A 15,433-nucleotide genomic window follows, 5' to 3' on the forward strand; every position below is an offset into this window, starting at 1 on the left:
GGTCAGCCTTGAATATTTTCAGTGATGAATAACTCACCACCATTAGAAATCTTAGGATAACACTAATATTTGAAATTTCTCCCTTACATTGTACTGTACTTTCTGCTTATGGTTTGTTTCTCTAGTCTTTGACAACATAAAAATTGAATCTAATGTGTCTTGTACATGCTATTTCCTTTCCTGTAGTAGTTCCTCATATGGCAGAGTTTCCAAATCTATCCTTCATCAAGAAACTTTCCTCAAGAATATTACATAGAGAGGTGTTATATTCCTAGTTACCGAAAGATATATCTACTCATAGATGTAAGTATTAGAGTATGTAAGTAAGTATGCAAGTAAAGCCAAGTATTAGCTTTTGACTTTTTTGGTTGGTTAGTCTCTTTGTTTGTTTGGGTTTGTTCTTATCTCATTCCTGTTGACCTGTTTCAAAGTTTATCATTGCATAAAATCACAAGGTTGCTAGCCAATTGATCAGACACTGTTAATTGTACACTACTATATGTTCACCACAACCATGGTTTATCTTTAAATTTTACAGTAAGTGAATTTCTAATGTGTTCAGGTGTCTAGCTTTAGGGAAGTTTCCTCTATTCCAAACTCATGGGTAAATCCTGAACCCATGTCAATTATGATAATTAGTTTTCCTTACCAGAATTAAGTAATGGATGTGTGACCCAGGTCTAGTCCATGAGATGTGTTGGAAAGTCTGTAAGGTAGGAAGAGAGGCTTCTGAAATACTGTTTTTTTAAAATACTTTTTCCTACAAGTAAAAAGAGACCATATAAAATAATAGTTTCTCTTCCACTGAATATTGTCTTACCTGTCTGTGATGCCTGAGAATATGGCAGCCTTCTTGCAAGCATGAGATAAATTAGCCAGAGGACAGGCAGACACACACAAGATGACAAAGTAGTTCTTTTTGCTGGTTTTAAAATGTATTGGGGTACAATTTAAATACAGTAAAAATACAGGCATAAAAACTTATGAATTTTAACAAATGTGTATATTCATATAACAACACCACAGTCAAGATATAGTCTCATCATCCCAAAGTGTTCTCTCAAGACACTTTGTAGTCAGTCACGTCCCTACACTCCTGGCCCTTGGTAACCACTAATTTTTTTTTTTTCCTGTCATAGTTTTTCTTTTCAGAGTGTCACATAAACAGAATCATACAGTATATAGCTTCTGACTCTTTTTTCACTTCACATAATGTATGTGAGGTTCATCTACGTTATGACATAAAACAGTAGCTTGTTGTTTTTTTACTACTGAGTAGAATTTCATTTTGTGCGTATGCAGCAGGAACATTGATTCTTCATGGTAGTCAACCACAGAATTAATCAGATTGAAAGCCATCCTACTCTGGGATGTATTGATAGGCAAGACAGTTTTTCCCTTTTAAGCTATTTTGTATTTCTTGCCCAACCCATTGTAGCTGATATACCAGATTGATCTGTCCTACTATTAATGATGTCAAACAGTGAGTTTAAATGTAAGGTGGTATATTTATTCCAGCTGGACATTTCACTTAAAGTGAGTTCATTCAAAACAAGTTTGCTTAAAATCACTGTCTATAGTCCATTCACTTAAATTCTATCTTGTTGGATTGAGCACACCACAGTGGCTGTCAAGATATATTTTTGCCCTAATTTTGTCATTTAATATGTGTGCTATTCTGCTGCATTTATGCTGTACAAATTGAGTGAGCCTATCTTATATCAGCTAATCCAACATAATATAACAAAAGCTATATATATTGAAATCCAGTCTTATTGTCATTTATTATATTTTCCTTTCTCCTTTAGACCATTTATTTACCCTTTCCAATACAGATGACCACATTATTCCAATTGTTTCCAGGTTGTCTCTAAATCATTTTTCTATTTGAAATGTTTGTCCTTAATAATTTAGAGAGAGACTCAATTAATTCTTCTCCCACTGATGTTCATTTATTTCAGTAAAATTTATTAATGATAGCACCTTTCTAGAAAGAGTCATATTAATCCAGAAACACAATAAATAACATGAATTCAGCATCTATTAAGTTGTTTACACTTTACCACATATTAACTTATATCCTCTCATTTATTCTTCACAATTATCATTTCAACTTTACAGATGAGAGAATTAAGCTTAAATCTTGTATCAACCACAGTAACATGTCCTAAATTAAATTTTCTACACCCAAATTAGTAAAATGTCATAAAAAGTAATGTGCAGCAATGTGTTTTCTTTTTGAAATGTGTTCCTTTTGACTGTAAGGGGAGGGTTTCATTTTATTTCATTAATTTCTCAACTTTAAAAAATAAACATGCCAATCTTCTATACCAAAACCCAATGGCTGCATTCAATATAAATATATCCATATGGTTTCTGTATCTGTTTTATATTTTGAAAATTGCTCCAGCTAGAAGAAGTAGTAGCAACAACATAATCTAGCAACATTCTAGCAACATTCTTCAGTATGCTTGTATCTCTTATGAGTCTAGCAATATGCTTGTATGCTTGTATCTCTTACAGGTCGCCAGAAATATAATTATATATCTCAATAAATATAATAGGTATATATATGTGCCTGTCATTTGTTTGTCCTCATCTCAAAAAGGGTTAATGGAGGCACCAAATCATATATTAAAAGCACATTGAGAAGGATGAAAGAGAGATTCTTCTGTGGGTACTTTATAAAACTACATTTACAACATGATAAAACTGCCATGAGGTGATTCTCTAAATCATCCTTGAATGTTTGAGCAGTGGCATCAATGCCCTTTCCTAGCAAGTCATAAAGCAGGTTGCCCTGGAGGTTCACTGGTATCCCTGCCCAATGGCCATTTTTTCCCCTAATTTGCTTTTATAGTCAATGAGTGTATTTAGTCATGTCTCCATTAATCATTTCCAGGGGAGCCAGCCAACAAAGGTTATGATGTTCTGTTTTAGGATGTTAGTCCTGGTGTTTGCTTGAATACAAAAATCTCCTAGACAATTAGCCACGGCAATTCCAAAGCTGGTGCATGGAGGCCTTCCTTCAATTTAGGAAAGATCCCTGGGTAGCTACAAGAAAGGCCACCAAGCAGGGGAATGTCCCTATTTGAGTTATGCTGAGACTAATGTGTAAATGTGTATAATGAATATGCAAGGAAGATTCTTACTTCAAAAAGAAATTACTTCTGCCCCAGGCATCAATATCTTTACAATAATAATGACTGATGCCTCTGCTGCAGCTTTCTTGGCCAGAGCTGCAATAAATGAAGGGAATCCATCAGTAGCGAAGGCTAGCAGCCTACTGTCTTAGATTGTTTGATTTCCCTTAGTCAACTTAAACAAGCATGGCACTCAGAGAAGAAGTATGCATAGTATGTAGAACACTATTTGGGGAGGACTGGGAAATGCATGCTTCGGGAATGTCACTCTGTTTCAAATCCCTGCTCTGTCACTTACATCCGTGTAATCTTGGTCAATTCCTTAGTTTCTCAGTGCCAAAACTTCCTTACCTTCTAAGTTAAAAATAGTACCCAGGTCATAAGTTTGTTGAGAAGACGAAATAAAATATTTTGTGTAAAGAGCAAAGAACAGTGTCTTGTATGCTATAGGCTCTTGGTTAATGGTAGCTATCATCAGCGTTGTTGAATATGTGGATTACAGTTCTACTTTAGGACATCATATGAAGCTTTTTAGACTTTTTAGGTACCAGCTTCATCAAATCATTTGGACCCGCAAATACTAAAATATCTGAATGTCAAAAAGCTAAGTTAGAATCTTTATGAACTAACTAGAATTTGCCAAAGAAAAGATTTAATCATAAAATGTGTTCTTATACTTAAATGAAAGGCACAGAAATGCTGCTACGCTACTCTGTATGTTATTCAGCATGAATATACAGTTTCTACATTTTTGTTTCAGTTCTTTAAAAAAAAAATCTGTTCTCATTTACAAGTTGCTAATTAAGAAACAAAAGAAACAAAGTGAGACCCAGGGTTGAGACTGGTTCTTTATGACATATTTTACTTGAAATCACCACAGAAAGATTCTCTACCACATGACTTTTCTACTCCTTTCTATTTCTAGTATTTCTTACATCTCTCTGCCCTTGAACTAAAGAAACATAACCAGCTATTCATATATAATACCAATCATACAATAGGTAATGTGTGTAGAGGACACATTAATGCCCAGCACAGCTGTGGGTGCTTCCTATGTATCATCTCATGAGGCCTTCACAACTCTATGAGGTCTTAGTATTCCCACTTTATAGATGGGAACACTAAGGCACAGAGAATGTAAGGGACTTGTTTCAGATCATATAGCTAATAAGCAAACTGCATGGGACTACAGAGAATGCTCCTCACCACTGTGCCTCACTGCCTCCACAGTGCAGAGTTTGATTATAGTACTGTGTCCCTACCAGTCATAATCATCTATGTGACTTGACTAGGTATCTAACAATAATCTTCCTGGTTATTTTATACAGAATTCCATTTTCTCTCTTAATCTCTTTCTAAATATGCTGTGACAACTGTCATAAATACAAAGTATGAGGGTTATTTGGTCTGATTTCCTTTTTGCCCACAAGGATAGTGGGCAAAACTGATCAGATAATCAGTCAAAAGAAAGAATAGGTCCCTAATATCTAGATTTATGAGACTGTACTATGAAGTAATTGAACCAACTTTTTAACAAACCTCTAAATAAATTCTGTTCCGTTCAGTGATGTCACAGCTTGATGAGGATGTGATTAACCCCAGTGATGTCTCCATTACTCTTATGGAATTTCCTTTTGTATCTGAAACACAGCTTTTTGTCTTCTTTTTAATTTTCTTGGTGGTGAACAGTCATGCATTGAACGAAAGGGGGTAATTTTCAAAAGGAGCCAAAATTTATTTAATTAAAAGTATGAAAGAATATTGTAGAAGGTAGTGGCAGGACATATTTAAAGTGATGAAAGAGAAAAACCTACAACCAAGATTACTCTACCCAGCAAGGATCTCATTCAGATTCAATGGCGAAATGTAAAATTTTACAAACAAGCAGCGACTAAGAGAATTCAGCACCACCAAACCAGCTTTAAAACAAATGCTAACGGAAATTCTCCAGGCAGGAAACACAAGAGAAGGAAAACACCTACAATAACAAAACAAAAACAATTAAGAAAATGCTAATAGGAACATACATATCAATAACTAACTTAAATGTAAATGTATTAAATGCACCAACCAAAAGAAATAGACTGCCTGAATGGATACAGAAACAAGACCCATATATATGCTGTCTACAAGAGACCCACTTCAGACCTGGGACACATACAGACTAAAAGTGAGGGGATGGAAAAAGATATTCCATGCAAATGGAAATCAAAAGAAAGCTGGAGTAGCAATTCTCATATCAGACAAAATAGACTTTAAAATAAAGACTATTACAAGAGACAAAGAAGGACACTATATAATGATCAAGGGATGGATCCAAGAAGAAGATATAACAATTGTAAATATTTATACACCCAACATAGGTATACCTCAATATATAAGGCAAATGCTAACAGCCATAAAAGGGGAAATCAACAGTAACACAATCATAGTAGGGGACTTTAACACCCCACTTTCACCAATGGACAGATCATCCAAAATGAAAATAAATAAGGAAACACAAGCTTTAAATGATACATTAAACTAGATGGACTTAATATTTATAGCACATTCCATCCAAAAATAATAGAATACACTTTCTTCTCAAGTCCTCTTGGAACATTCTCCAGGATAGATCATATCTTGGGTCACAAATCAAGCCTTGGTAAATTTAAGAAAATTGAAATCATATCAAGTACCTTTTCTGACCACAGCGCTATGAGACTAGATATCAATTACAGGAAAATATCTATAAAAAATACAAAAACATGGAGGCTAAACAATACTAAATAACCAAGATATCACTGAAGAAATCAAAGAGGAAATCAAAAAATACCTAGAAACAAATGAGAATGAAAACACAATGACCCAAAACCTACAGGATGCAGCAAAAGCAGTTCTAAGATGGAAGTTTATAGCAATACAGTCCTACCTCAAGAAGCAAGAAACACCTCAAATAAACAACCTAACCTTATACCTAAAGCAATTAGAGAAAGAAGAACAAAAAACCCCCAAAGTTAGCAGAAGGAAAGAAATCATAAAGATCAGATCAGAAATAAATGAAAAAGAAATGAAGGAAACAATAGCTAAGATCAATAAAACTAAAAGCTGGTTCTTTGAGAAGATAAACAATATTGATAAACTGCTAGCCATGCTCATCAAGAAAAAAAGGGAGAAGACTCAGATCAACAGAATTAGAAATGAAAAAGGAGAAGTAACAACTGACACTGCAGAAATACAAAGGATCATGAGAGATTACTACAAGCAACTATATGCCAATAAAATGGACAACCTGGAAGAAATGGACAAATGCTTAGAAATGGGCAACCTTCTGTGAGTAACCCAGGAAGAAATAGAAAATATAAACAGACCAATCAGAAGTGCTAAAATTGAAACTGGGATTAAAACTCTGCCAGCAAACAAAATCCCAGGACCAGTTAGATTCACAGGTGAATTCTATCAAACATTTAGAGAAGAGCTAGCACCTATCCTTCTCAAACTCTTCCAAAATAGAGCAGAGGGAGGAACACTCTCAAACTCATTCTATGAAGCCACCATCACCCTGATACCAAAACCAGACAAAGATGACACAGAAGAAGAAAACTACAGACCAATATCACTGATGAGCATAGTTGCAAAAATCCTCAACAAAATACTACCAAACACAATCCAGCAGCACATTAAAAGGATCATACACCATGATCAAGTGGGATTTATCCCAGGAATGCAAGGATTCTTCAATATACACAAATCAATCAATGTGATACACCATATTAACAAATTGAAGGAGAAAAACCATATGATCATCTCAATAGATGCAGAAAATGCTTTTGACAAAATTCAACACCCATTTATCATAAAAACTCTCTAGAAAGTAGTCATAGAGGGAACCTACCTCAACATAATAAAGGCCATATATGACAAACCCACAGCCAGCATCATTCTCAATGGTGAAAAACTGAAAGCATTTCCACTAAGATCAGGAACAAGACAAGGTTGCCCACTCTCACCTCTGTTATTGAACATAGTTTTTGAAGTTTTAGTCACAGTAATCAGAAAAGAAAAAGAAATAAAAGGAATCCAAATTGGAAAAGAAGAAGTAAAACTGTCACTGTTTGTAGATGACCTGATACTCTACATAGAGAATCCCAAAGATGCTACCAGAAAACTACTATAGCTAATCAATGAATTTGGTAAAGTAGCAGGATATAAAATTGATGAACAGAAATCTGTTGCATTCCTGTAGACAAATGATGAAAAATCTGAAAGTGAAATTAAGGAAACACTCCCGTTTACCATTGCAACAAAAAGAATAGAATACCTAGGAATAAACTTACCTAAGGAGACAAAAGACCTGTATGCTGAAAACTATAAGACACTGATGAAAGAAATTAAACATGATACAAACAGATGGAGAGATATACCATGCTCTTCGACTGGAAGAATCATCATTGTGAAAATGACTGTAATACCCACAGCCATCTGTAGATTCAGTGAAATCCCTATCAAACTACCAATGGCATTTTTTACAGAACTATAACAAAAAATTCACAATTTGTATGGAAACACAAAAGACCCCAAATAGCCAAAGCAATCTTGAGAAAGAAAAACAGAGCTGGAGGAATCAGGCTCCCTGATTTCAGACTATACTACAAAGTTACAGTAATCAAGACAGTATGGTACTGGCACAAAAACAGAAAGATCAATGGAACAGGATAGAAAGCCCAGAGATAAACCCACGCACATAGGGTCACCTTATTTTTGACAAAGGAGGCAAGAATATACAATGGACAAAAGACAGCCTCTTCAAAAAGTGGTGCTGGGAAAACTGGACGGCTACATATAAAAGAATGAAATTAGAACACTCCCTAACACCATACACAAAAATAAACTCAAAATGGATTAAAGACCTAAATGTAAGGCCAGACACTATAAAACTCTGAGAGGAAAACATAGGCAGAACACTCTGACATAAATCACAGCAAGATCCTTTTTGACTCACTTCCTAGAGAAATGGAAATAAAAGCAGAAATAAACAAATGGGACCTAATGAAACTTCAAAGCTTTTGCACAGCAAAGGAAACCATAAACAAGATGAAAAGACAGCCCTCAGAATGGGAGAAAATATTTGTAAATGAAGCAACTGACAAAGGATTAATCTCCAGACTGTACAAGCAGCTCATGCAGCTCGATATGAAAAAAACAAACAACCCAATCCACAAATGGGCAGAAGACCTAAATAGACATTTTCCCAAAGAAGATATACAGATTTCCAACAAACACATGAAAGGATGCTCAGCATCACTAATACTTGGAGAAATGCAAATCAAAAGTACAATGAGGTATCACTTCACACCTGTCAGAATGGCCATCTTCAAAAAATCTACAAACAATGCTGGCGAGGATGTGGAGAAAAGGTGACCCTCTTGTACAGCTGGTGAGAATGTAAATTGATGCAGCCACTATGAAGAACAGTATGGAGGTTCCTTAGAAAACTACAAATAGAACTACCATACGACCCAGCGATCCCACTACTGGGCACATACCCTGAGAAAACCATAATTCAAAAAGAGACATGTACCACAATGTTCATTGCAGCTCTATTTACAATAGCCAGGACATGGAAGCAACCTCGGTGTCCATTGACAGATGAATGGATAAAGAAGATGTGGCACATATATACAATGAAATATTACTCAGGCATATAAAGAAACGAAATTGAATTATCTGTAGTGAGGTGGAAGGACCTAGAGACTGTCATACAGAGTGAAGTAATCAGAAAGAGAAAAACAAATACCATATGCTAACACATATATATGGAATCTAAAAAAAAAAAAAATTGGTTCTGAAGAACCTAGAGGCAGGACAGGAATAACGATGCAGACATAGAGAATGGACTTGAGGACACAGGGAAGGGGAAGGGGAAGCTGGGATGAAGTGAGAGAGTGGTATGGATATATATACACTACCAAATGTTAAATAGATAGCTAGTGGGAAACAGCTACATAGCACAGGAAGATCAGCTCGGTGCTTTGTATCTACCTAGAGGGGTGGGATAGTGTGGGACGGAGGCTCAAGAGGGAGGGGATATGGGGATATATGTATATGTATAGCTGATTCACTTTGTTATACAGCAGAAACCATTGTAAAGTAATTATACTCCAATAAAGATGTTAAAAAAATTATTGTAGAGTTATGGCAGAGCAGGGGAGGAAGGAAGGAAGGAAGGAAGGGAGGGAGAGAGGGAGGAGAAAGAGAAAGGGGTGGGTGGGGGAAGAGAGAGAGAGAGGAGGGAGGGAAGGAAGAAGAAAGGAATAAAGAAAAACAGAAAGAGTTTCTCTCTGTGGTTATAATGGATCCAGAATGCAATTCTGAAAAGAAGTCTCATAGATTTTGAGCTCTATTGAATTGTATGCATTGGAATTTATGTGGAACCTCTACAGATGACAGCTATAAAGACAGTATTTTTTTATTAAACTTTGAGGAAAAATGCTTTTAAATTTTATTATTTTACTTTTTTTTTTTTTTTTTTACAAACACTGAGTCAACAATCCTAAATTTTTGTTTTTTTCACAGAGGACAGCCGGATGGCAAAGAAAAAGAGTTTGCTGGAATGTGGAAATCTATTTAAACCTATGCTTGTGTTCCTCTTTACTGATTTTTTAAGTAGCCAAATGCCCTATTTAGCATTCCAGTCCTCCATTTAGGGTTTTAATCCAACTACAACCGTGGAAAGAGAGTAGTTTTAAATAATAATGGAATCTTACTTTTACTATTGAAACTTTACATCATCCAGGAACCAAAACATCTTTTTTGTCAGATAAGGCCCTCCATAAGCCTGCGTTATCCATCACTTCCACTCTAGGTTCAAAAAGCGGAAGGACCCACTTTTCTTTCAAGTAGATTTCTCATCTGTCTCAGCTAAGTCCCCTCCTGAACAGTATTCTTCGCCGTTCTCCCCTTCTCTTTGCAAAAAAACTTTAAAAGATCTCAGGAAAGAGCTCTTTGGATTGTGTTGTTCATGGCAGGATCAGCATCGCTAATTCTTCCTGAGTGTTCTCAAAGTGTGGCTTGTCTCCAAAGCCAGAAATGCAAAATAATGTGATTTTTGTCATTTCCTTCATGATCCAATTTAAGGCATTTGGAGGACTTACATTTTATATCATTAAAAGGTCTTTTAAATTTTTGTTACTGAAATAGTCCCTAAAAATTATTTGTATGGTCAGTAATAGATAAATTATGTGGTCAGTTAATGGTATTATAAACATGTGGTTATGTAACCTCTAAACCCAAAGATCTATCATAAATAAATAAGTCAGAATTCAAATCCTGTGAGAACAAATTACATGCCTCCAGTTTTCCTTAGGAAACAGCTGTACTGAATCAGGTGGATTGATGAAGGCCAACTATACTTGGCCTTGAGAGTTGGACTTAATTAGCATCCACGACTCTCACTAAAATTTATGAGGATAAACTTTCCTTAGACATAATGGTCCCTGCCTTTTTGTTATCTCACGTCACGCTCACTGGCTTCCACAAAGCACTTGAATATGTTCAGGGCCTGTGTGTAGAAACTCGATAGTATCTTATTCCTAAGGATTTTCAGGGTTATATGATGATTTCTCAGATAAATGGAACAACAAATTTCCATGAAACTTATAGATTATTAAATGAGAAATGTTCATGCTAGCTAGAGGTAATGTGCGGAATCAATCTGAGTAAAATGCAGCACTAGAAAATTTTTATGCATTTTTTAACGGACATCTATAGCAGATGCCAGTTGCTAAAGGCTAAGTAGTTTTATTTAGCAGAAATAATAAATAGGTTCAGTCAGTAATATCTGAAATTTGATATGGACCTGAGCCCTGTGTGGTTTACATGGAAAGAACATCTTTGCAGATGGGTTCAAGAAATGCTTAGGGGATCCATACGCTACAGTAGTTGTATACTTTCTGCTAATTGTCCCTACCTAAAAATTGCCGGATGGTGCTAAGAAATTGGATAGATCACTTGCTAGTATACGGATGGAAGTAAGAGCAAGTTTTATAGGAACAAGTGGAACTTATTCACATTATTCAGAAATATTAGTAATATCATTGACTTGATCAGATAATTTGATGTTTAGTCATTAAATTAATTTTCTAAGGAAGATTTTCTTTTTTTTTTTTTTTTGTTTTGTTTTAATACTGTGCCTTTATATTATGTTTCACCATTTGGTAGAACAAGTCCTCCCTTTTACTCTTCTTTTTTTTTTTTTTTTAACATCTTTATTGGGGTATAATTGCTTTACAATAGTGTGTTAGTTTCTGCTTTATAACAAAGTGAATCAGTTATACATATACATATGTTCCCATATATCTTCCCTCTTGCGTCTCCCTCCCTCCCACTCTCCCTATCCCACCCCTCCAGGCTGTCACAAAGAACCGAGCTAATACCCCTGTGCCATGCGGCTGCTTCCCACTAGCTATCTACCTTACTACGTTTGTTAGTGTGTATATGTCCATGACTCTCTCTCGCCCTGTCAAAGCTCACCCTTCCCCCTCCCCATATCCTCAAGTCCGTTCTCCAGTAGGTCTGCGCCTTTATTCCTGTCTTACCCCTAGGTTCTTCATGACATTTTTTTTTCTTAAATTCCATATATATGTGTTAGCATACGGTATTTGTCTTTTTCTTTCTGACTTACTTCACTCTGTATGACAGACTCTAAGTCTATCCATCTCATTACAAATAGCTCAATTTCGGTTCTTTTTAAGGCTGAGTAATATTCCATCGTATATATGTGCCACATCTTCTTTATCCATTCATCCGATGATGTACACTTAGGTTGTTTCCATCTCTGGGCTATTGTAAATAGAGCTGTAATGAACATTTTGGTACATGACTCTTTTTGAATTTTGGTTTTCTCAGGGTATATGCCCAGTAGTGGGATTGCTGGGTCATATGGTAATTCTATTTGTAGTTTTTTAAGGAACCTCCATACTGTTCTCCATAGTGGCTGTACCAATTCACATTCCCACCAGCAGTGCAAGAGTGTTCCCTTTTCTCCACACCCTCTCCAGCATTTATTGTTTCTAGATTTTTTGATGATGGCCATTCTGACTGGTGTGAGATGATATCGCGTTGTAGTTTTGATTTGCATTTCTCTAATGATTAATGATGTTGAGCATTCTTTCATGTGTTTGTTGGCAGTCTGTATATCTTCTTTGGAGAAATGTCTATTTAGGTCTTCTGCCCATTTTTGGATGGGGTTGTTTGTTTTTTTGTTATTGAGCTGCATGTGCTGCTTGTAAATTTTGGAGATTAATCCTTTGTCAGTTGCTTCATTTGCAAATATTTTCTCCCATTCTGAGGGTTGTCTTTTGGTCTTGTTTATGGTTTCCTTTGCTGTGCAAAAGCTTTGAAGTTTCATTAGGTCCCATTTGTTTATTTTTGTTCTTATTTCCATTACTCTAGGAGGTGGGTCAGAAAGGATCTTGCTGTGATTTATGTCATAGAGTGTTCTGCCTATGTTTTCCTCTCAGAGTTTTATAGTGTCTGGCCTTACATTTAGGTCTTTAATCCATTTTGAGCTTATTTTTGTGTATGGTGTTTGGGAGTGAACTAATCTCATACTTTTACATGTACCTGTCCAGTTTTCCCAGCACCATTTACTGAAGAGGCTGTCCTTTCTCCACTGTATGTTCCTGCCACCTTTATCAAAGATAAGGTGTCCAGATGTGCGTGGGATTATCTCTGGGCTTTCTATCCTGTTCCATTGATCTATCTTTCTGTTTTTGTGCCAGTACCATACTGTCTTGATTACTGTAGCTTTGTAGTATAGTCTGAAGTCAGGGAGCCTGATTCCTCCAGCTCCTTTTTTTGTTCTCAAGATTGCTTTGGCTATTTGGTGTCTTTTGTGTTTCCATACAAATTGTGAAATTTTTTGTTCTAGTTCTGTGAAAAATGCCAGTGGTAGTTTGATAGGGATTGCATTGAATCTGTAGATTGCTTTGGGTAGTAGAGTCATTTTCACATTGTTGATTCTTCCAGTCGAAGAGCATGGTATATCTCTCCATCTATTTGTATCATCTTTAATTTCTTTCATCAGGGTCTTATAATTTTCTGCATACAGATCTTTTGTCTCCTTAGGTAGGTTTATTCCTAGATATTTTATTCTTTTTGTTGCAGTGGTAAATGGGACTGTTTTCTTGATTTCACTTTCAGGTTTTTCATCATTAGTATATAGGAATGCCAGAGATTTCTGTGCATTAATTTTGTATCCTGCTACTTTACCAAATTCATTGATTAGCTCTAGTAGTTATCTGGTAGCATCTTTAGGATTCTCTATGTATAGTATCATGTCTCTGCAAACAGTGACAGCTTTACTTCTTCTTTTCTGATTTGGATTCCTTTTATTTCCTTTTCTTCTCTGATTGCTGTGGCTAAATGGCTAAAACTTCCAAAACTATGTTGAATAAGAGTGGTGAGAGTGGGCAGCCTTGTCTTGTTCCTGATCTCAGTGGAAATGCTTTCAGTTTTTCACCATTGAGGATGAAGTTTGCTGTGGGCTTGTCATATATGGCCTTTATTATGTTGAGGAAAGTTCCCTCTATGCCTACTTTCTGCAGGGTTTTTATCATAAATGGGTGTTGAATTTTGTCAAAAGCTTTCTCTGCATCTATTGAGATAATCACATGGTTTTTCTCCTTCAATTTGTTAATATGGTTTATCACATTGATAGATTTGCGTATATTGAAGAATCCTTGCATTCATGGAGTAAACCCCACTTGATCATGGTGTATGATCCTTTTAATGTGCTGTTGGATTCTGTTTGCTAGTATTTTGTTGAGGATTTTTGCATCTATGTTCATCAGTGATATTGGCCTGTAGTTTTCTTTCTTTGTGACATCCTTGTCTGGTTTTGGTATCAAGGTGATGGTGGCCTCGTAGAAGGAATTTGGGAGTGTTCCTCCCTCTGCTATATTTTGGAAGCGTTTGAGAAGGACAGGTGTTAGCTCTTCTCTAAACGTTTGATAGAATTCACCTGTGAAGCCATCTGGTCCTAGGCTTTTGTTTGTTGGGAGATTTTTAATCACAGTTTCAATTTCAGTGCTTGTGATTGGTCTGTTTATATTTTCTATTTCTTCCTGGGTTACTCACAGAAGGTTGCCCATTTCTAAGCATTTGTCCATTTCTTCCAGGTTGTCCATTTTATTGGCATATAGTTGCTTGTAGTAATCTCTCATGATCCTTTGTATTTCTGCAGTGTCAGTTGTTACTTCTCCTTTTTCATTTCTAATTCTATTGATTTGAGTCTTCTCCCTTTTTTTCTTGATGAGTCTGGCTAGTGGTTTATCTATTTTGTTTACCTTTTCAAAGAACCAGCTTTTAGTTTTATTGATCTTTGCTATTGTTTCCTTCATTTCTTTTTCATTTATTTCTGATCTGATTTTTATGATTTCTTTCCTTCTGCTAGCTTTGGGGTTTTTTTGTTCTTTCTCTAATTGCTTGAGGTGCAAGTTTAGGTTGTTTATTCGAGATGTTTCCTGCTTCTTAAGGTGGGCTTGTATTGCTATAAACTTCTCCCTTAGAACTGCTTTTGCTGCATCCCATAGGTTTTGGGTCGTTGTGTCTCCACTATCATTTGTTTCTAGGTATTGTTTTATTTCCTCTTTGATTTCTTCAGTGATCACTTCATTATTAAGTAGTGTATTGTTTAGCCTCCATGTGTTTGTAGTTTTTACAGATCTTTTCCTGTAATTGATATCTAGTCTCATGGCATTGTGGTCAGAAAAGATACTTGATACAATTTCAATTTTCTTAAATTTACCAAGGCTTGATTTGTGACCCAAGATATGATCTATCCTGGAGAATGTTCCATGAGGACTTGAGAAAAATGTGTATTCTGTTGTTTTTGGATGGAGTGTCCTATAAATATCAATTAAGTCCATCTTGTTTAATGTATCATTTAAAGCTTGTGTTTCCTTATTTATTTTCATTTTGGATGATCTGTCCATGGGTGAAAGTGGGGTGTTAAAGTCCCCTACTATGAATGTGTTACTGTCGATCTCCCGTTTTATGGCTGTTAGTATTTGCCTTATGTATTGAGGTGCTCCTATGTTGGATGCATAAATATTTACAATTGTTATATCTTCTTTTTGGATCGATCCCTTGATCATTATGTAGTGTCCTTCTTTGTCTCTTTTAATAGTCCTTATTTTAAAGTCTATTTTGTCTGATATGAGAATTGCTACTCCAGCTTTCTTTTGGTTTCCATTTGCATGGAATATCTTTTTCCATCCCCTTACTTTCAGTCTGTATGTGTCTCTAGG

The sequence above is a fragment of the Phocoena sinus genome, chromosome 12 (genome assembly GCF_008692025.1).
Source record: "Phocoena sinus isolate mPhoSin1 chromosome 12, mPhoSin1.pri, whole genome shotgun sequence".
NCBI lineage: Eukaryota > Metazoa > Chordata > Mammalia > Artiodactyla > Phocoenidae > Phocoena > Phocoena sinus.